Source organism: Grampus griseus, assembly GCF_964374135.1.
Source record: "Grampus griseus genome assembly, chromosome: 19".
Classification (NCBI taxonomy): domain Eukaryota; kingdom Metazoa; phylum Chordata; class Mammalia; order Artiodactyla; family Delphinidae; genus Grampus; species Grampus griseus.
The window spans coordinates 53,217,295-53,240,804 of record NC_139013.1 but is presented as its reverse complement, the minus strand read 5'-3'; the positions used below and the strand labels follow the sequence as shown (position 1 = coordinate 53,240,804).

The window sequence follows — 23,510 nt, the reverse complement described above, 5'->3', positions numbered from 1 at the left end:
ATCTAACCACAACACCATGTCAATATCAGGATGACTTTTAATAATTATAATAATTATAGAATTATAAAATCAATTACTAATTTTAATAATTAAGAGGACTTTTTAAAACCTTCAAGTTGTACCCCAGGTAATAACTGCATTCACTGAGGTCTTATAAATGTCAGGTACCATGCTAGAGCTTTGTGTGCACTCTACCAGGGAGGTAACTATTATTTCTATTTTAAAGATGGGGAAAGGGAGACTCAGTGAGGTGAAGTTCATTGTCCAACAAGGTTACACAGCTGGCTTGGGGACAGGACGGGACATGGGAACTTCTGAGCCCAGCTGAGTTATTCCAGAACTGCGGGTGTCGGTCTGACACCAACTCCTGGCTGCTCGGTTTCTCGTGGCTCAGCCAGATGCCTCCATAAGGAGCAAGGCTGGCTGTTCCAAGGCTGGGACTGGATCATGAAAGGCCTTCTTTGGAGGGCTTCTGTTCAACAGACCAGCCTGCTCAGACCCCACGCCACGTGGCACAGTGGGGGCTCCCTGTTACAGGGCCCAGGGCCCCGGCCCATATGTGCAGACGCACATGCTACACGATGGAAAATGAATGTCTGCACAGTCCTGGGGCTTTCTGACTTGAAGCCAAACAAATTTACCCAGGCTCATTTGTCAGCTGCCTTAACCCCCCTCCCTCCCAGCCTAGCTCATCCCTCCTTCCAAGTTCCTTAGTTGTTATAAGCTTTATCACAGAAGTAAACCAAAACGTTCTCAAGAGGAGAAGAAAAGATAAAAGCAAAAAATGCAACATCCCCAAGAGAGGAATATTTTTTATAGTTCCACAACTCTAGCAACTCTTTCTTAAAAAAAAATCCATTATTTAATTTTCGTACCATGGAGGTGCTAGTCATGAATAATGGCTCCTCTTCTACCTTCTAGTATTTCTAAAATATTAATACTGGTTGGATACCTCCCCTAAGGGGAAGCAGGAGGTGAATCTTTTATAGGCTCCTGAGCCCTGTTCCCATACTATGCATTTATGCAATTACTACCAATCATATGCTCTGGGCTTTTCAAATTATGTCTGCATCAAAGGATGGAGGCCACAGTGGGGTGGAAAGGGTAAAACGTGTTGCTAAATACTCCCTCTCTCATTATTTTCTTCATCTAAGTCTTTACTCTTTTATTATCCATCAAGATGCACCTTCTGTCTCTACACCAGACTTGGGCTATGAATCATAAGTACAAACTACAGTGAGGCAGCCAACTTCATAGCTGCCCCCCACCCCGCTCCATCCAGGTCAAACGTCTGTCAAGGCTAACAAGAGTTCCTTACATCTTTAGCTGCAAATTGTCAATGTGAAGCTTTGAACACTGAGTCCCAACCTATTCATTCTTGAGGTCAAAATTTTATGTCTGTGCATGTGGTGTATGTAGGCAGTGTGTGTATGTGGGACTGATCTATCTTTATACTCAGGGTTTAAGGGAAGAAGGAATAAGGAGAGTGTTTCAGAATACACTAAAAACAGTACTGTAAATTGTTCTACTTGGCAATGAACTTTTTTTTCAATGAAAATCAGGTCTGTTTTATTCCTCTTTGTAAAACTAACACATGCACACTACAAAAAAGTTGGAAAGAAAAACCAAGGTAAAAGGTAGAAAAACAGATATTCGATGATGATGTCCTCCTCGATAGTCACTGATTATTTTAACATATCAGTGACTCCCTTCCAGTCTTTTAAATGCATACAACTGCATAAATATATTTTACTTACATATTTTTTACTTTGGGATGATTGTAGATTCACATGCAGTTGCAAGAAATACCCTTTACCCTGTTGCCCCCAGTGGTACCTTTTCATAAAACTACAGTACAAGAGCACAATCAGGATATTGACATCGATGCAATTCAGTGATCTTATTAGAGCTCCGTGTTATTTGTAGTTATCTGTGTGGGTGTGTTCATTTAGTTCTATGTCATTCTGTCACATGTGTAGGTTTGTGCATCCATCACCACCATTAAGCTACAAAACAGTCCATCACCGCAGGGACCCCCGTTGATGTTTTATAACCATGCCCTCCTCTCCCCCATATACCACCTCTCCCCCACATCCCTAGAGCCTGCAACCACTAATCTGTTCTCTGTTTCTCTAATTTTGTCATTTACAAAATATCATATAAATGAATTCATTCTCTATGTAATGTTTGGGATTGATCTTTTTCACTCAGCAGGATTCTCTGGAGATGCTTCCAAGCTGTTGTTGTGTACCAGTAATTCATTAATTTTATTGCCGAGCAGTGTTCCGTGGATCAACATATAGACCATAGTTTAACCATTCACCTGTTGAAGGACGGCTGGGTTCTTTGCAGTTTCTGGCAGTTACGAACAAAGCTGCTACGAGCTGCTATAAACATGTGTGGACAGGTTTTTATATGAACCTAAGTATTCATTTCTCTGGATAAATGTCCAGGAGTGCAACTGTTGTGTCCTGTGGTAACTGCATGTTTTACAACAAACTGCCAAGCTGGTTTCCAGTGTGGCTGTACCATTTCACATCCCTACCAGCAGTGTCTGAATGTTCGTTTCTTGCATCCTCACCGGAATGTGTTGTAGTTACTTTTTTTTTTAAAATCCATTCTAGAAGATGTGTACTGATAGCTCATTGCAGTTTTAATTTGCATTTCCCTCATGGTTAATGAGGTAGACTGTCCTTCCACGTGCCTATGTGCCATCTGTATATCCTCTTTGGTGAAATGTCTGTTCATGTCTTTTGCCCATTTTCTAATTAGGATGATTGGGAATTTTGCTGTTGAATTTTGAGAGTCCTTTATATATTCTAGATGCTAATCTTTTGTCAGATATGCAGCTTGTAAATATTTTCTTTTAGTTTATAGCTTATCTTTTCATAGGCCGAAAGTTTTAAATTTTGATAAGGTTCAATTTGTCAAATTTTCCTTTTAGGAATCTTGCTTTTTGTGTCAAGTCTACGAACTCTTTGCCTGGCCCTGAATCCCTAAGATTTCCTCCTAGTTTTTTCCTGAAGATTTAATAGTTTTACACTTTACATTTACATCCATGATCCCTTTACAGTTAACTTTTATATAAGGCATGAGGCTTAAATTGAGGTTCATCTTTTGCCTACAGATGTCTAATAGCACCAGCATCATTTGCTGAAGGAGCTAACTTTCCTCCACTGAATTGCTTTTGAATCTTTAGTGAGAATCGGTGGGGAAAACCAGGTGAAATCTCATTCCTGGTTCTCTATTCTGTTCCATCAACCTATGTGCCTTTTTCTCTGCTGTACCACATTGTCTTGATTACTATGGCTACATAGTCTTAACAACGGGTAGAGTGATTCCTCCCACTTTACTCATCTTTTTCAAGATTGCTTAGCTCTCCTGGGGCCTGTGCCTTTCCACATAAATTTCAGAATAAGCTTGTCTCTGCCTATAGAAAACCTTGCTGGGTTTTTTTTATACCAACTGCATTAAAACATAAATATATCTTTATTTTTTTAACATATGATACCATGAGCATTTTCCCTGTTATTACTAACTCCTTTTTAATGGCTACCCAATATCTTAAAATACATACATCATTTAACAACCAATTCAGTAATAATGGACATTTGATTCTTTTCAGTTTTGAATAATGTGAATGAAGCTACCAAGAATATCTTGCAAAAGAAGAAAATTCTCTGCATTTTGGAGTATTTCCTTAGGATAGATTCCCAGAAGTGGCATTACTCAAATAAAGAGGAAGAATATCTTACAGTTATTCCTGTTTGGCTATTCTTTCACATATGTTTACCTATATGTGAAAAACATTACCATTAGCTTTAAAATTTCATTTCGTTATGAGTTTGAATGTCAAGGTAGGAAAGATACCCATCAATGAGAAAAAGGGACATTGTAGAATTGGCAAATAATGTAGCAATCATGCCTCCCAGAATGATGCTGATTGTAATACCACCTGGCCCAACTCTTCAGAGTGGTGCCACACACCTCCTCTCAGGTAATCCCCTCGACATCCAGCGAAGGCAGGTAAGGAAGATCAATTCCTGTTTCACCTACTTTAGGACAGCTATTTGCTACTAAAATGTTTTTTAGAGTCTCTTTTCAGCCTTAAGAAAAAAGATTCAGTTAAGTCACTTTCTTTTTACCCATGAAAAGGGAAAGGGACAAATTGACCAGCCTAATCGATCTCCTTATTGTTTTGACCATGAAAATGGCTGTTACAGGAGATGCCCTGAATGGGAGGTGAGAAACATCTGCCTGGTAGAGTAACCGATGACACCTCGGCAGGGCTGACACAGTTCCATTTATGCTTTTATCCTTCCTAATTGGGTTTTCTCCTTTTTCTCTAATGGAAGTAGAGGTTCCATGGAGAGACAGGAAAACCATGTGTTTTTTCTTTTTATGCAGTCACTTTGCTTTTAAAACTGTGCTGGATCTGCACTGCTAACAGCAAGCACGATCAGCCTCGCACTGTGAGTCTTAAAAGCCCAGGTTCTCCTTCTGAGGACTCAGGACAGAGGTGACTCCTGAGGCCATATCAGGATGCACTTAAATCCTTACGTGTATCCCGCATGAATGCAGCAGAAGAAGAGAAAGCCCAAGGCCACCCTGGGCTTTCTTTGAAAAACCAGTCTTCAAACACGCAAATGTTGGGATCAGGTGTCCTTGAGGATTGTAATGCGGAGAATCCCTCAAACTATAAACACTGGGATGCAGGAAAAAAAAGTCCCATGTGTGAATGGCAGCTTTTCTAATGGAAATATTCAATGTTCCCTCTCCACTGTGGCGGCGGGGCAAGGAGGAGGAGAAGCTGATATTAGTTAAGTGTCTGCTTTCGAACAGGCACCTTAGCAAGGGCTTCTCTTACATATGAATTTTCATAATCTAAAGAGGCATCATTAGCCCCATTTCATAGAGCACACAGTGGAACTAAAAAGCTGGAGCGAAGTTTCCAAGAAAAGCTGTCAATCAACGTGAGGCTGGTCTGATGCCAGGTTGAGTTCTTTTCTCTACCACTCCTTGATGAAGATGCAGAGGGAGACAGAGAAGAAGGCAGTGATTTGCGTTAGAAGAGCAGATACAGCAGTAAATCAATGAACTGACAAAATAGGTGCCCTCAAGTTCTCTGCTTCTGATCATCGCTCTTGCAGAAATGAATGGAATTCAGAGGTTGTGGGGAAGGGTCTCAAGGAGACCCACCTTGCTTCCACTGAGGATGTAGTCTCTTACTATCCATCCTGCAGAGAACTGGGGTCTCCTCCAAAAGAATAGAGCCCCCCTTCTCCAGTGGAGAAGAGGGAAATACAAACAATCCTTGTCCTGTACCCAGGGAGCAGGGTCAGAGTGCACAACTGGCATGCAGAGCTGGGGTTCAAGTTCTCTCTCAGCCATTTAATTATCTGTGTGTCAGAGAACATGCTACAAAATCTCTCTAGCCCTCAGCTCTCTCCACTGTAAAATGGGGATAATCCCCACCTGAAGGTTTGCTTCAAAGATGAAAATGAGATAATGCAGGTAAAGAGCTGGCACCTGGGTTGACTCAACATCGCTTAGCAAGGTAGCTACGATCACGGCTACGCTGCTGCCTTTCCTCAAGCATAGCTTCCACAACTGCCTGTGTGTTGACAATTCTCCAATTCACAGCGCCGCCCATCAGGGCAGAAGCACGTGCACTCACTAGGTGGTCCAGGTGGCTAGGTATGTGCCCTCCAACACATACACCCCCATGGACGCCTCCATTTTGGCCAAATCTCCCTCTACAAAGCCCAAGTACTTAGTTCCATTCTTTCTTTAAGAGAAGTGGTTTCTGTGTTCTTTGTGAAGACACAGGTACCATTTAAACTCTGCACAGAAAATCAGACCTTCATCTTTTAGATGCATTGTTTCCTCTGTGTTTAATGCAATTCTCACCTTGCCCACTCACTGCGCACTGGCAGGGCAACAGTGCCTTGGTGTACACATCTGGGGCCACCCAGAAATGAAAATTCCATCAGCCTCTCGGAATTTACTGCCTTGGGGAGTGCTCAGGTGACACACCAGGCAAATACCCACTGAGGAATGCACTTCAAGCTCCCTGCTAAAGGCAGCAACGCAGAGCAGCCATATCTATGTCCATGCAATTACTCAGGGAAACTCGGGTCCTACCAGGGCCCTCTTCTGCATTTCTTCTTTGGCTATGGTTCTGGGGAAATAACTTTGCTCAGAGCATGCTGTCCTTTTTATGCGGAGAGAGGGATGGGAATCACACAAAGCACCATAATCAAGATTGCATCTTGTGATAATAGCCAGAAATGTCAAAAAGGCACTGAGCAATAATTCTTCTAAAGGCCACAACTCCAAACAGCTTGAGGAAGAAGACCGTGTATTGCCTATTTTCCCCACATTCTCCACGGAGCTGAACCCACAAACCAGCCCTGGCGTGTGACTGGCACTTAGTGGTTCCCCGTTGGATACTGTGAGTGTGTGGAGGAGGAACACTGCATATACAGAAGCAGCTTCCGACCTGCATTTACAAAGTGTTTCCAAAGGTTCGGGAGCAAGAGGAAGGGTTCTTGCCTGGGCGCGTACCGTGCCAGGTGCTGAAAATAATACAATAGCGACCAAGGCGTCAGTACTGGTTGGTGTCGGGCTCAATGCTTTAGGTGCCTTTACCATCGCTTTTGACTATCACATTAATCCAATATGCTTTTCTGTCTCTTTTTGTCATCAAATAAACTCCACAAGGGAGGTGGCTTTATTACCCCCATTTTACAGAATGGGAAACTGAGGCACAGGATGGTTAAGAATTTTTGCCAAGTTCCTATAAGTATGTATCAGCAGCAGCCTAGATGAAATAAACACTTTTTATTACATGCTTATGTCCCAGCAGTGCTAAATACTTAACGTGTTATCTCATGTGACCCTCCCCAAACTTTTATGAGGTAGACACATTATCTCCAACTTACAGGCCAAAAAAACTGAGGCTTAGGTTAAGAAACTTTCCCTGAGGCTCACTTAAGCCTTTTTGCTCTGAATCACTGTATTAAGCAAATCAGATTGATAATTTGCAACGAGATTAACCACATAAGGACAGTCCTACCCCATACCTGCCCTTGAGGTGACCAAAATGAGCAGACTAAGAAATGGCCAGGACAGTTGTTTCAGCAAGCTTAGTAATTACGTGGTAACAAAAGGGGATTCAATCAATTGCTTAGCAATTAGCCATTATGAGAAGACGGAAAAAAAATCCAATTGACTATCTGGTAGAGCAGGAAGCATTTTAAATGTCACCACAGTGAGAGAAATATGTGAAGATTTGTCTTCATAATGGTTAACTAATTGCAATCTTCAAATTTTATTGCCTTGGAAAAATAACTCAATTCAAGAGACGGAGTGTTAACACTTGGGGCTATTTCTCCTTTGTCTTAGTTAGCATCAAAGGGAGACATGTGAATTGATCAATCCCTATAATCTAAGAAGACCCCCCCTAATGAACAGCCTCCTTGAGGCACAGTGAACGGTCTAGTCATCCTTTTATCATCTAGAAGTACTTAGTACTGTGTGGGGACATGTGGTCAAAACATGCTGGCTAAATTGAATTAAAATTGAAAAGAAATGCTGGGATCCGTCCCCCAACCCTGAGATCCCTTTAAGTGAAATTCTAGAGCTGTATATGCAATTTGACTTTGGTAGGAGTATAGTGAAGGAGGGTAGTGGTAGATTTCTTTAGCTAGCAGGCTCTCCAGCCCCTCCTGGGATTAGCCCTCCCACCTGCCCCATGACTCGCAGCTAGTGCCACAATCATCCTGTCATGACAGCCTTCCACTCCCACTCCCGTTCCCACGGGGATGTGCTTCTGGCCAAACCAAACCTGTTTCTCTGGCCTCGTATTTCTCTGGCCATAGAGAGATGGCTTCAGGATTGGGTATTTGCTCAAACTTGGACCAAACTGTATTCTCCCTAGGGCTTTTCTGCTAGAGCTGCCTTTGAGTGATGCTAGAGGAAGGCTCTTTGTGCTGTTTGGAGGAAGTCTATGTACAGAAGGAGAGAAAGAGGCCAATGTGCAAAGGAGGAGCAGGAAAAGCAGTTCTTTGAATCTGGGATCCAGCTGTTCTAAAGCCAGATGCACCCTTGGCTTTCCTGGTTTGGGGAGTCAATAAATGCCCTTCTACTTCAGCTATGTGAATGAGTTTCTGCCACATACAAGCTCCAAGTCCTGACTAATAGAATCCCTTTCCGACTACTACAGTTACTTTTGCCTCAGTTTGTTAATATTGGGGCAATCAGCAAAAGAAAGAGCTAGAGGTTGAGAATGGGGTGAGGGGGTACGCTGTGGAGGAGGGTTAAACCTTTGAGATGAGGCTCTGGGGAATCCCAGAGAAGCTGGGCACAAGGCAACCCTGCTCAAAAGGAATGACTGTATGCGAGGAGCCGGAGGCATGGGCTTGCAGCTGACTGTCTGGGATGCTGCAAGGACACGGGAAGGAATCCACAGAACCCTAAAGTCAGAAAGGGCCCCAAATCAGGGTGGGAGACACGCACACACAAGAAAGCTTTCACGCTATCTGTCACAAAGCAAGAACTGAATTTATTTGGTTGAAAACAGAGAACTGACTTCCTTTCTAAAGATTCTATCCAACACAGCTAATGAAAATGCAAAATGCACCGTGCTGTATTACTAATGCAAGGTGAGGAGATGCCAATGAACTATCACTGAGAGCCCATCTTTACAGCGGAAGTTAAAAATACGGGTTCACCAACGGCCTCGCTCCACCTTCTCCCCATCCCGAGGTCTTGGTCAGCAATGAGCAAACCCACTTTGACAAACAACGGAAAGAAAAGAAGGTAGAGTGTCAAGCAGCTGAAGGAGGCACAGTCAACTGTAATAATTGTTTGTAAAATTTTATGGTTGGTCATTAATCTTAATCTCCTCAATTTCTAAAAAGAAAGATCCATGGTCTTTTTAAACAGACAAAATTCGAGTTTACAGGAAATTTAATAATATTCATATTGATGCAATAAGAAATTCCGAAAGTCTTAAATTTTCTGCAGACTTTGGAGTGGATGCAGCCTGTTATAGTAGAAAAAGGTCAGGGGTGAGGGTCAGATGCATGTACAAAGCCTGACACGGAGCCTTAAGCAAGTAAAGGCATCTCTCTGAGCTTTCATTTCCTCATCTAGGAGATGGGGATGATGCCGGCTTCTTTGCAAAACCACCACAAGGACTAGAGAAGAATGTAGGAAAGCTCACGGAGGCACACAGCCTGGCAGGCAGAGCTGCAATCATCACTCCAGAACATTTCCCAAACATACCCAGAATCTGATCGCCATCACTCCTCTCGCCTCCCACAACCATGGCGTTGGGTTCAGCCCCTGCATGTTCTAGAACCTGAGTGATTGCAACTGCTCCCCGCCTGCCTACCTCGTCTCCCTCTCCCCACAGCCTATCCTCCGTCCGTCAGAGAATAAGTTATGCTCATGAAATAGCAGGTTACAATGTTTGTTTAAAATCACCACCTCCCCATCCATCCTCCTCCTTCCCTGGGGACACCTGCCTGCTTTGATGGGCATCATTCTCCAGCTCACGGTCCCCATCAAAAGTCATCCTCCTGTTGCCCCACTCTTTCGAGTCAAGCCTTTGATTTTGCCAGGTTACAATGAACTCATCTGATACAACTTGAGCACCAAGAAATTTAACTTTTTCTCACCCTGAACCAGGTGGTTCTCAAGCCTGACCACATACTACAATCTTCTACACAGGTGGGTTACTAGGGCTGCAGTGGGGCTTGGGTGCCAGGATTTTTCTAGGGTCTGGGTGAGTCTAATGTGCTATCAGATTCAGAATCACTGTTGTTAACCCTGCTGGGAAAAGTATTTAGATGTAAATGGCGCCTCTTGGAGATAAGACACCTTAACACAGAATCTTTCCTAAAGGTTCTAAATTTGAAGGCGTCATGGGGGCAGCTTAGACTTGTGCTTCATTCAAATATCCACCAAACTGTGCTTGTCCAGCTACCAATATGCAGAAGCAGCCACGAAGGCAAAAGGTGGATCAATCACAGACACACTGGTGTTGGCAGAGTCTACCTGATGTCAAGGGGTCCATTTGAGCCTCTGCTGAGCTCTGGATCCACACTGACCACCCAGAAGAGCAGTGAGCAAACAGCTGGGCTCACAGTGGATGTGCAAGGTAAACCTGGAAGCATATTTCACCCGCTTGCCCCATGAATATGCCTGTGACACTGTACTTATTTATGTACTGACATGCATGTGATCATAAGAGACATGCGTGTGATCCCAACTTGGTTGTTCTCCTCTGGATGTATCACGGGTCTTTTTTTTTTTCTTAATACACTCCTAAATGGTATTCAGCAAAAAAGCAAAGACAAAACAATGCCAACAACGACAAAAAATAAAACAAGAGAACCCGAAACACCAGAGGCAGATCATAAGGCTGTCTTGAGAAGCCCAACAACTAGGATGCCTTTCAAAATAGGACAATACAATTTTTTTTTTTTGCAGTACGCGGGCCTCTCACTGTTGTGGCCCCTCCCGTTGCGGAGCACAGGCTCCGGATGCGCAGGCTCAGCGGCCATGGCTCACGGGCCCAGCCGCTCCACGGCATGTGGGATCCTCCCGGACGGGGGCACGAACCCGTGTCCCCTGCATCAGCAGGCGGACTCTCAACCACTGCGCCACCAGGGAAGCCCGACAATACAATTTTAAAAGCGTTAATTTCATTATGAAATACTATTTTATTAAAAAAAAATCTGCTCTAAGGTATAATTTTTCTTCCACAAGACAGTGCAGGAACAAAAGGGAGATGGTAATTGTTTTCCAGACACTTTCCAGGAATAAGAGGTAAAGATTCTCAGGGCACACATGAATGGAAGATGCCAGGGAATTAGTGAAAAATGTGTCAAGTGCATCAATCTGTGATGGGAAGAAATGAGAAATCGGCTTTTCTGAGCCGTTGCATTTATGACCTTGTTCCTGGTGATTAAAGCAAACAACTGTGCCTGTTTATTTTATTGATTATTCCTGTTCTTGTTATGATAACCTACAAAACATTTCCAGAAATAGTCTGGGTCAACATGTAAATGGTAGAAATAGATTTAACTAAACATCTTACAGGATACCAGTGGGAGTGTATTGTGTTCAGGAATATTCCTCAGATGAAGTGATATTGTCTAAATATGAAGAATCATAATTTACCATTGAGAGAAGTTAAACTACATGTAGAATTTTAAATTCTCAGAGAAAAGACTGTGTTTAGCATCAGATTTGACAAGCTGGTCCTGAAGTCTATCATTTTAAGTTACTTGGCAGCTTTAGAGGATCTATTTAGACACATAGTTGATGATTTCTATAGCAACAAAGCAATTTACTGAGGAATTTCTATGTGCTAGGTGATGCGTTAGGTGCTTTCCATTTGCTCCTTTTCTTCTGAAGGAGCAAGTTTCTGAGGTGCTATTATTTTTCATTTTCCCAGGAGGAATTTGATAGAGATTTAGTGATTTGCTCAAGGTCACATAGCTTGTACTCCAAGAAAAAGGAGTCAGTGTAGCACAGTAAAGAGTACAAACTCAGGAGCCAGGCTGCTTGAATATGAATCTCAGCTCTGCCACTACCAGCTGCAGAATCTTTAGGATTCTGTGCCTCAGTATCTTTATCTGTAAAATGGGGAGAATAATACTGTCTGTCTACCTCATGAGGTTATTGGGAAAAGATAAATAGCTAGCTAGCTAGCTATTATTATTATTTTTACCATCTTTATTGGACTATAATTGCTTTACAATGGTGTGTTAGTTTCTGCTTTACAACAAAATGAATCAGTTATATATATACATACGTTCCCATATCTCTTCCCTCTTGTGTCTCCCTCCCTCCCACCCTCCCTATCCCACCCCTCCAGGCGATCACAAAGCACAGAGCTGATCTCCCTGTGCTATGCGGCTGCCTCCCACTAGCTATCTACCTTACATTTGGTAGTGTATATATGTCCATGCCACTCTCTCGCTTTGTCACAGCTTACCCTTCCCCCTCCCCATATCCTCAAGTCCATTCTCTAGTAGGCCTGTGTCTTTATTCCTGTCTTACCCCTAGGTTCTTCATGACATTTTTTTTCTTAAATTCCATATATATGTGTTGAGCTAGCTAATTATATACACAACCCACAACACAGCTTATATGTAAATACATACACAAATATAGAAAATACATAAAGTGCTTAGATGTCACAGACACTAAGTGAGTTACGATTTGTATAGTACAGAGCAGGTTTATGTGTCAAGTATTATTACCATGATCATCAGCATCGACTCTGTCTTTACGTTTACGCTCAACCCTTGGTATCTATAAACATCTCCTCTCTCGTGGTCCTACCTTGCTTTTATAGGGTCCTTCTTTTGGTTGTGGGGTGATATGGGGAACACAATCCCACTGAAAGTAAAGGAGTCAACTGTTTTATTTTTTTTTAAGAGTTAAAGGAAAAGGCCTATTATTGGCTATAACAGATGAGAAAAAAAAACACCACAGTGAAAGCTTGGCTCTCATAAGCCTCCAGACAGGGAAATTCTACGTGAAAAGATATTCAAACCAGGTTTGGAAACAGCTACTCATGTTTCTGACCTTTTACATTTTTTTCTGACCAGCATTTAACTCCAGAAGCTGTGAGATGCCTGACCAATGAGACTGCAGATATCTCCCCCTCGGGATCTCAGTTCCATTTGTGTGATTAGTGACTTGGCTTGGATGTTGATGTCCACGATGAGATGGGCATCTTGCCCCTGACTTTGTGGTTGTGGGGACGGACAGGGTGGCTGAAGGGCCTCAAAGGACTGGGCTCCCCCTCCGTGCTTCCTCCTCCCTTACTGCCGGACACAACTGATTCAGCTGCATCTGCTTCACTGGATTTTTGGATAGGATTTTATTCGAAGAACAAATGTTGAAGCTCAGAAAACCTTTGACAACCACTGGCTTACATCCCTTCCGGCTTTGACACTGGGGTGCTCTAAGATCAGATGTTTGGCTTCTGATATGCCCCAGCCTTCCACACAAGGTGCCCTCCTGGACAGCAGTGACAGCTGCTGTCCTACGGGGGAGGGACACTGGGGCCAGAGGAAATGGAAACCAGCCTGAATACACACTGACATTTGAGAGAAACACAGAGATTTCTAATACTTAGATTTTAAATGGTGCTGCTAAAAACATCCCAAGAAAAGTTGACTTTAATTCTTCCAGTTGAAGCTACAGTAACATTACTGGATTTTTCTAAAGGACTTGGTGTGTACCCAATTCCCATGTGTAGCATATAACTCACAGATTTAATTATAGATCTTTCTCAGTCACTAGTTCCCTAGGAAACAAATCCATGGCTCATGTCTTGTGCATGGAAGGTCATAGCAAGAAGATAAATATTTCCTGCATTTTGAAAGTTTATCTAGAGGTCACAGGTCTGCAACTCAGCAGATGAGAGCTCTTCAGACAAGAGCCAAGAGCTGCCGTGTTTGACGAATATCAACGATACTTAAAACCTTTTGTGTTTATCTACCCACCTAAACGACTGAATTTTTTCACACTATCTCTTTTCCTTTTTTAAGGCTGAAATACAAATAAGATGGGAAGTTTTCTTAAACGTTTCTTCCTGCTCAGTTAAGATAAAAGCTGTTTGTAATTAAAAACATGGGAACATTATCTGAAAACTCCAAGCTAATTTTAATCACGTGGACTTTGAAGGTCAAAGATCTTTTTTCGTCTTGAATCAGGTTGAAAACTGCCGCAATTGGCCAGATATATTGAGAAACTAAAACAAGAGTGCAAACTCAAAGCAGAACATTCAGAAAAGGCAAATGCCTTTAAATATATGAAGAAAGATCACAAAGACAAATTTTTTCCTTATGACTAGAGGAAGTCGGTCTCATTTTACTTTATAATTTTGTGTATTTAACACTCTATGAAATTGGTTTCCGCTTGCTCCCATTAAGCCACTAACTTTTTTTAGTCCTATGTGAGGATTAAATGGGAAAACATAAGAAAAGTACTTTGTAAACTTCAAAGAGCTATACAAATGTTAGTGATCTCAATTAGCGTCTATAGTATAAATTCTTAAATGAAATCCTTTTGGTCACAGTGGGGCAGGACTAACGCAAGGTTTCAGGTGTCCACAGACTTTGACAAAGTATGGAGAGGAGCGCGGTCAGATGCCTTTCTTTTTTTTTTACATCTTTATTGGAGTATAATTGCTTTACAATGGTGTGTTAGTTTCTGCTTTATAACAAAGTGAATCAGTTATACATATACATATGTTCCCATATCTCTTCCCTCTTGCATCTCCCTCCCTCCCACCCTCCCTATCCCACCCTCCCTATCCCACTCCTCTAGGTGGTCACAAAGCACTGAGCTGATCTCCCTGTGCTATGCGGCTGCTTCCCACCAGCTATCTATCTTATGTTTGGTAGTGTATATATGTCCATGCCACTCTCTCGCTTTGTCACAGCTTACCCTTCCCCTCCCCATATCCTCAAGTCCATTCTCTAGTAGGTCTGTGTCTTTATTCCTGTCTTACCCCTAGGTTCTTCATGACATTTTTTTTTCTTAAATTCCATATATGTGTTAGCATACGGTATTTGTCTTTCTCTTTCTGATTTACTTCATTCTGTATGACAGACTCTAGGTCTATCCACCTCATTACAAATAGCTCAATTTCGTTTATTTTTATGGCTGAGTAATATTCCATTGTATATATGTGCCACATCTTCTTTATCCATTCATCCGATGATGGACACTTAGGTTGTTTCCATCTCCTGGCTATTGTAAATAGAGCTGCAATGAACATTTTGGCATGACTCTTTTTGAATTATGCTCTTATGCATCTTTCACGTGGAGATCATAAAGTAAACAGACAAGACCACTCAGTGAAACTCCCAGAAACATCCCAGAGGGGTTCAAAAGGTGATTTATTCTCCCAGCAGAGCACAGCAAACCCGTGGCAGAGAGAAGACCTAGGGGCCTAAACCTGGTGTTATTACATTTTCAGTTTCTCCCGCAGCCTTGGCAATACCCAGTTTATGGCTTCGATGGGAGACCAGAGGCATGAGAACAGAGCAAGCTTTATTTGTTATTCTTTAGTGAAAGGAAAGCTCCAGGTGAGGAGAAAGAGATTATCAAGTGACATAGGACATGACCAGCAGGAGGCAGGGAAGAAATTAGTTAGTCATCATTTCCTTTCTCAATGCATCACACACAAATTGCTTTTGCTCCTTTTATGGGCCTCCATAAAATATTAATTAGGATATAGCTAATATTTATTGAGCTGTTATTAAGTACCAGGTAACATATACTTTTCATACTTTCTCATGTACAGCCACAAACAACACTATGAAGTTGGTATAGTCTCAGAGGGTGACTCAGCTCTTTTCCAGCTAATAACCAGAACACATGGGCCAGAAATCAGGGTTTCTATGCGGAAAGCCTGTGATCCAAGCCATCACACAGTTAAGAAGGACGGTTCTAACCATTCTGCAGTCAACATCTTGGGGAATCTATGCAAATTGTGATCCTTCTCTCTCCAGATAAATACACACACACACACACAGACACACACACACACACAGACACACACACACACACAGACACACACACACACACAGACACACACACACAGACACACACACACACACACACACACACACACACACACACACACACACACACACACACACACACAAAGGCCTATCATTTCAGATGTTCAGAGACCCCCCCTAACGTCCATCCATGGATCAAGGGTCAGACACACCAGAACTTCCGTTCCACAAACCTCACTGGCTCCTGGTCACCCTCATCTCTTCCTTCCCTCTTTTCAACAACTCGCTCAACTCACCCTTCCTTAATTTCTTCAAGGTGGGCTCACAGAACCAGCCAGATCTGAGATTCCAGCTGAAGTTCATTTTAATGGTGACATAACTGAGGGATGTACTTGCTTCACTGAAGAAAAGCGTACATGCCAAGTAGTGCTGTCCAAAAGGTGGTGAGAGAGGCTTCAAGCGTGATGGGGCTTCGGGCATTATCCACAGTTGGGGTTCCCTGCTGGGGTTCTTGGGCACCTGAGCCAGAATCACCCAGGGCTTGTCAGGAGCTCTGGACCCCACCGCAGACCTACTGAACCTGAACGTGAGGGTGGGGGTGGAGCCTCACTTAAGCTGCACACAAAATCGTGTAGTCAATTCAGGGCACACTGCAGTTAAACAGCCCCTGCGACTGAGAAACACGAAGTCCCAATACTAAATGACTTGCCTGAGGTCTCACTTCTTGCTGGCAGCAGAGCTGGGCCTAGACACGATGACTCCTGACACCCGTTCACACATTTTTATCTCAAATACCCAGACGTGTGATCAAAATTCAGTCGACAGAACAATTCATTTTAAACACATCATTGTGTTGAGAAAATGGATTTGAAATACTCAGTGCTTGTGCGAAACAAAATGTTTGTGATTGATTTCTTTAAACCACTAATGTCCCCAAATAGGATGTTTATTATAAGTCACCAAAACGCATGAATTTAAATCTGCTGTAATGGCTTCATTTTAGAGAAGAAGTCTGCTTTTAATAGGACTACATTTTCTCAGACAGGAGAAAAAAAAGAACCCCATTTTGTTGCAAATTGTGGATTAAAATAAACAAACCAACAAATGACTATAGCAACATGGATTAAGCAGCCTTTGTTTTAAGGAACGCATTAACTAGAGTGATCATTTTTGTGGAGTTAAAATTGGCATGCATTGTCTAACCATTATGTATATGAAAAAGGGGCGTGGTTTTAGGGATCTGGAAAGTTCTAGGGTAATCTGCAGCACTAGGGCCCTGTGGATTTTATATAGGGTGTACAATGCACACACTCCAAACATGTGACTCCTTTCAGACTGTAACTGTAGAAAACTTACTGATGGGGCACTTCTCTACAGATCTGACGATGTACTGGCATCCATGTGGCTTCCCTCAAATTGTGCTCCTGGAATAAAAGTCTGATGCTCTAGGCCATTTATATTGGTTTCATTCCTCGACACTTTATTTTTTTAAAGAAAATAGAATATGATATTCTTTATTAAAAATGTTTCTAGCAAGTTTTTTTTTCCTTAACCTCACGGAGCAACTAAGCCCGTGTGCCACAACTACTGAGCCTGTGTTCTAGAGCCCGCGAGCCACAACGACTGAACCCGTGTGCCACAACTACTGAAGCCCACGCGCCTAGAGCCCGGGCTCCGCAACAAGAGAAGCCACTGCAATGAGAAGCCCGCGCAACTCAACAAAGAGTAGACCCCGTTTGCCACAACTACAGAAAGCCTGCGCGCAGCAACAAAGACCCAACACAGCCAAAAAATTAAAAAAAAAAAAAATGTTGATTGATTTAGTACTGTGTGATGAAGAGAATGCTTTCATATACAAAAGCTTAATTCTAAGCTACCATGAACCTAATGACATTTTAAAATACATAATCACCACGCTCCAAAGTCACTGTGTTTCGGCACAGTTGTATCTTCTCACTAAATAAACCAAGGCTTACTTTTAAGGGAGGCAAATCACACTCTCAAAGCTACAAATACTAAACTTCAATAAATCTATGAATTAAAATCCTGTGCACAAAGAAAACATGAAAAGTGATTTATTTTCCAATCATATCCCATTTATCAGCATTTTCACATTAAAAAAACTTAACCTGCTTTGCTATGAATATATGTTGAACCAACTTTGTTTTGATGCTAATGAAGGCTTCTTTTAAGCGGAAAAAGTGATGTGCACTTTATCCTAAATCAAGAGGAAATACAGGAGTATAACGGAGAATTATGCAGATTCCAGAAATATAGAAAGCTGAATTCACACGCTGGCTCAGTGACATACCAGCTGTGACTTCAGGCAAGTTACTCAACATCTCCCAGTGAGAAAGACTCCTATTTCTTGTTAGTCTAGTGGCAGTAATAGTACTCATCTGATAGGATTGGGAGAATTAATGAGATGGCAGAAGGTAGTGCTTGGGACACTGCCTGGAACATAATAAGTACTTCGATCTTATGGGAAATATTGATTTCACATCAATGGGACCTACAAATTCCAAAGGTCACCCTCAGCTTCTTGGACTCCCTGACCCCCTTACTAAGGTGGTTTTCCAATGAAGAGGCTTAAAGTTCCTGCCAGGCCACCACCACACTACCTCTGATGTGAGATTCCAGTTCCATAATCACTAAGATAGTGGCACATTTATTGAGACTTCGTGCATACAGGTTCCATGCAACAAATATATCTGCAAAAATATACCTCCATATTTGGTCAAGGTATATTTTCTCTGTGCACTGAAATGCATGAACACACTGTTCAGGAAAATAAGTGCATGTCTCTTTGTGGCTTCCAGAAGAAACTGTAATAAGTTAGAGGGGGGTACGCTGAACATGTAGAGGGCAGGAGGGGCCAAAACCAGGCTATTCGTGTATCTTAATGAGCACTAATTAAAGGTCTTATTCGGGGAAAAACAGTGGAAGATGAAAAAAGTAAAGCCAACCTGTCAGTAACTACATGGATTCTATATACCTGAGCTATGATGGTTAGGGTCATTAGCAGACACTCTGACATTCAACTATAAAGCATTATTCATGAACACAGAGTGGGCAAAATTATACAATCCATTTAAATAAAATCAACCGCATAACAGATATAATTTCACAAAGTGACCATTTTTAAAAATAGAAAATTGAATTTCAAATCAGCATTTTAATGGCCCAGTGATCCAAATATTAAATTGATAATCAGGCCACAGTGATTTGCATGAATAGCTGGAAATATTCTTATAATTCTGTAATGACCTATGAAATGCCAGAAAATTCACATGCTCAGAAATATATTGTCCCAAGGAGAATTTTAGACTATTGATGCTGGAGGGAAGCTCAGAGATGATCTAAATCAGGGGCTCTCAACTGAGGGTTATCTTGCCTCCACCCCTTCCTTCATCCCCTCCCACCCCCACCCCGGGGACACTTGACAATGTCTGGTGGTGACATTTTGTGCTGTTGCAAGTGGAGGGAGGGTGCTTTTGGCATCTAGTGGGTCAAGGCCAAGTGTGCTGCTAAGCATTCTGCAAAGCCCAGGACAGCACCCCACAACAAAGAATTATTCAGCCCCAAATGTCAACAGTGCTGCGGTTAGAAACTCCTCATTTTCTCTCTACACAGTAGAGAAGCCGAGACCATGGCTTTTCATTGGACCAATGGTAAGCTGTTGACTAGATTTCAGGGTTCCTGGTGCTATTTTTTATTTCTCCACTAGGTTTCTTACAGCCCCGTCATTCCTGCCTTCTACCCACTTACCTTAAATCTATCATTCAAGATTTATTAAATGCTTACTCTGTGTTTGGCACAGTGAACACAGCAGTGAACAAGATAAACATGCTCCTTCTCCTTTGTTTTTATAGCATGGTGGGAAAGGCAGATATCTAAGACACAATAACAATACAAAGAATTATCATTGTGATAAGTGCCGAGTGAGAGTACACAACCAGGGGAACCCAATTCAGTTTGACATCTTGTTCTCAAGCCAAGTCTTCTAATATTAAATACTTTATCACACATTTAAATAGCCTTGAAAGAGATTTTGGGAACAGGCATGAGTTCTGACAAGTAATCTTATATCTCGGAGGGAACCTTGCAACATGATCGGGGATAACAGTGATGGCTACCATTCACTGGAGACTTTCTATATACCAGGCACTGTACTAAATTCTCTCCTTACATTTAATCCTCACTACAACACTAACGGGTAGTAACTATTGCCATCACAATCCCCAACTGACGAAACTTCCACACTTTGGATGAGTACCTTGGCTTGGGGATATGTCATAGTCTGTCACGGCTGAGTTGAACTTTGAGGAAGGTGACTGACAGACTTGCTCATTCAATGAGGGCCTCCTTTGTGATGTAGTAGACTTGGTGGGGGGTGTCAAGGCACAATTGTTGATTAGGTGATTAGTCTCTACCCTTGAGGCATTAATGGGGGAAGTAAAGGCAGTTTGAAGCAAGCAAATGTGCATGTCATGGATTTATGGGCAACATTACCAATTGCCATCTTTAAAAAAAAGAAAGTGGTAAAGACGTTAGTATGTATCTGAGGCTTAGAAGTGTGTCTTCAGAACTGCTCTGTCCAAAATGGTAGCCACGAACCACATGTGGCTATTAAAATCAAATAAGATTAAAGATCCAGTTCTTTGGTCACACCAGCCGCATTTCAAGTGTTCAGCAGCCAGCTGTGGCTAGTCGTTACTACATTGGATGTGCAGATATAGAACATTTCCATCAGCACAGAAAGTTCTAGCAGACAGGGCTGCCCTAGAACTTAGGGTAGCATCCAGGGGTAAGGAATCTCTTAACAGTCGCGCTCAGGCTGACCTTCTCCTGGCCTTGGGACCTAAGGTCATTTCTAGCTGGGGCTGTTTGGGGAAAAAGGGAGCTTAGAGCTTGCTACACTCAGACCCCCACGGACAACAAAGCTACAAATCAGGAATCTGACAACTATGGAAGGACAACTATGACACATCCCAAACATTAATAACATACATCCACCCCCGGACCCCTTTTAATGCCAGTAATTCCCCTACCAGGAATTTATTTCTTGGAAATAATTAGGGACATGCATGAAGTTGAGGATGTTAAGTGGAATGGTATTTATAATTAGGGAAAAACTGTAACCCCACTAGATGTCTAACAATAGCTTAAAAAACCTACAGGGAATTCTCTGGCGATCCAGTGGTTAGGACTCAGCGCTTCCACTGCTGGGGGCCTGGGTTCAATCCCTGGTTGGGGAATGAAGATCCTGCCAGCTGTGCAGTGTGGCCAAAACAAACAAAAAATAAAACAAAAAACCCCACAAAAATTAAAAGGCAACCACACACAAAAAAACACCAACAGAACACACTAATGCACACCTCAAAGTCTACTGCTGTACATGCCCTCTTTTTATTTTATTTTATTTTTACTTTTTTGCGGCATGCGGGCCTCTCACTGTTGTGGCCTCTCCCGTTGCGGAGCACAGGCTCTGGATGCGCAGGTTCAGCGGCCATGGCTCACGGGCCCAGCCGCTCCACGGCATGTGGGATCTTCCTGGACCGGGGCACGAACCCGTGTCCCCTGAATTGGCAGGCGGACTCTCAACCGCTGCGCCACCAGGGAAGCCCTACATACCCTCTTGACTTGGAAAGGTACTGAAGGATATTAATTGAAAAAGCAAGTTACAAAATAGTATGCATATGTTGATCACATTTTGTGAATATAACACATACATATGCATAAAGAAAGTTACAGAGATCTCTAATGCATTTGGTGTATTGGTGATCCATCTGGCTGGCAGGGTAAGAAGTATATATATACATATGTATGTATGTATATATATATTTTTTTCTTTTACTTATCTTCATTCTTATGCTTTCCCAGTGAACAAGTCTACTTGTTCAAAGCTATTCTCAAAACTAACGATCAGCAAGATAGGGGTTTGTTCAGTCACTTAGTGGTCACCCAGCTCAAATTCAGACCTCTGAGTTGGTAAATGGTGCCCCTCCCTCCTACACAGCCTCTCCTGGCTCCTCTGTTCTTTTCAGTCAACTCTCCCTTTTCCCCGGTCTCTGTTCTGGCGCATTAGAAAAAGAAATGGAACCAAATTCATAGGGTCTGTGAAGTTCTGCCTTTATCAGTGGGCTACAGTGGGGGTTAAGAACATAATTTAGCATCTTCAACTGAACCACTGTACCGTGAAGTTATTTTATATATAAGATATAAAAGAACCTAAATTTTCTATTTCAGAAACATCTATCCTAATTTCTTCTGTCCAAACCAAATAGAGCTGACATTCATGGCCAAAAATCACAGGCATTATTCTTTGGTAATTTCAAAAATAAAGTGAGACTCTGGAATAGGGCTGCCCAGTAGAACTTTCTGTGATGATGGAATTAGTGTTTACTGGAGCTATCTAAGACAGTAGCCACGAGCTACAGGTGGCTCTTGAACACTTAAAATATGGTTAATGTGGCTGGGTAACTAAAGGTTTTAATTTTTTAAATTTAAATAATTTAAGTATAACTTTAAGTAGCCTCATGTGGCTGGAATGTGAATTGAACTCCTACATACTAGCATGAAGAGCCCCCCTCATGGCCAGGAAGGGTAAAGTTCATATGGTTTGGAGAGGTTCTGAATGACCCGAGTGGTCATTTGTTTTGGCTCTGCTTCAACCCATAAGGCTTTAAGAAATTCTGAAGTATTGGTCAAGATAGCGGAAACATATTGGAAAGGCAAATTAATTTTTTTTAAAAAAAAGGTAACGCCAAGCAAGAAGATGTGACTTATGAACGCTTCTAAGCGGTATTAACAGATGGAGCATTAATAAGAAGGGATGGGGCTTCCCTGGTAGCGCAGTGGTTGAGAGTCCGCCTGCCGATGCAGGGGACACGGGTTCGTGCCCCGGTCCGGGAGGATTCCACAAGCCGCAGAGCGGCTGGGCCCGTGAGCCATGGCCACTGAGCCTGCGTGTCCGGAGCCTGTGCTCCGCAACGGGAGGGGCCACAGCAGTGAGAGGCCCGCGTACCGCAAAAAAAAAAAAAAAAGAAGGGATGGATTCTGAAGTGAGATGGATGATAGGATTCAGCATTCAAGACATGCTCCAGTGATTTGACAGACACTGAGCTGACCTGATCTTTTAGGAACCCATTTCCTCCTAAACTCAATAAGCCTCCAACTCCCCTGGAATGGAAATGGAGCACAGAGATGCTGTAGGAGAGATTTCATACAAACCAACCAACCTCAAAGCATCATATTTTTGGGTTTATGGGCATCTGTCCCCATAAATACATTTCCGGGGGGTGACTGGAAGATTGTTGTGATTTTCAGGTCATACCTCTATGTTCTGGGGTGATGGTCACTTTGAAATAACCAAGGATGTGCCTGTTCCCTGGGTCTGTGATAGCATGCCCTAGGTCATAGAAGATGAGAAGCAGCTTCTAATCGTAACTCCACTGATGGGAGGATGAGGGTTAATGAGCTGGATATTGGGAAGGTAACAGGGCAGAACCTCAGTTTTGGGCAGATCTTCTTTGCTTACTTCCTAAATGCAGATGTCACCAGAAGACAGGGAGAGTCATGGAGTTTTGGCCGTGTACCACATATTTTTCAAAGCATCTTTCAAGTGGTTTGCTGGATTTAGCAAATAAAAATACAAAATGTTCCAGTGCAATATTTGGGACATACTTATACTAAAATATTAGTCACTGTTTATCTGAAAGTCCAATTTAACTGAGGCATATTTTATCTGGCAACTCTATCATGAAATACCAGTCCCAAGAGATCTCCCATGGCAAAAAGTTCTCCGTGGTTAACCATGCACTGGAAATGCTGCTAACTTTATTATCCTCTCAGAGATTCCCAAAGATAACAGCATGTTAAAAGCTCTGAGAAGTTCCACAGCAAGTACTTTCACAATCTTTAACACAACGCTTTGCAACCTTTGAG

At 42.4% G+C, this 23,510-nt stretch overlaps 1 protein-coding gene across 1 annotated transcript in view; it reads right to left on the bottom strand.

The window, feature by feature from the left end:
• Nucleotides 1-23,510, bottom strand: part of CDH13 (cadherin 13) — a 1,031,132-nt gene that overhangs the window by 509,433 nt on the left and 498,189 nt on the right. The gene's annotated exons all lie outside the window — the stretch shown is intronic.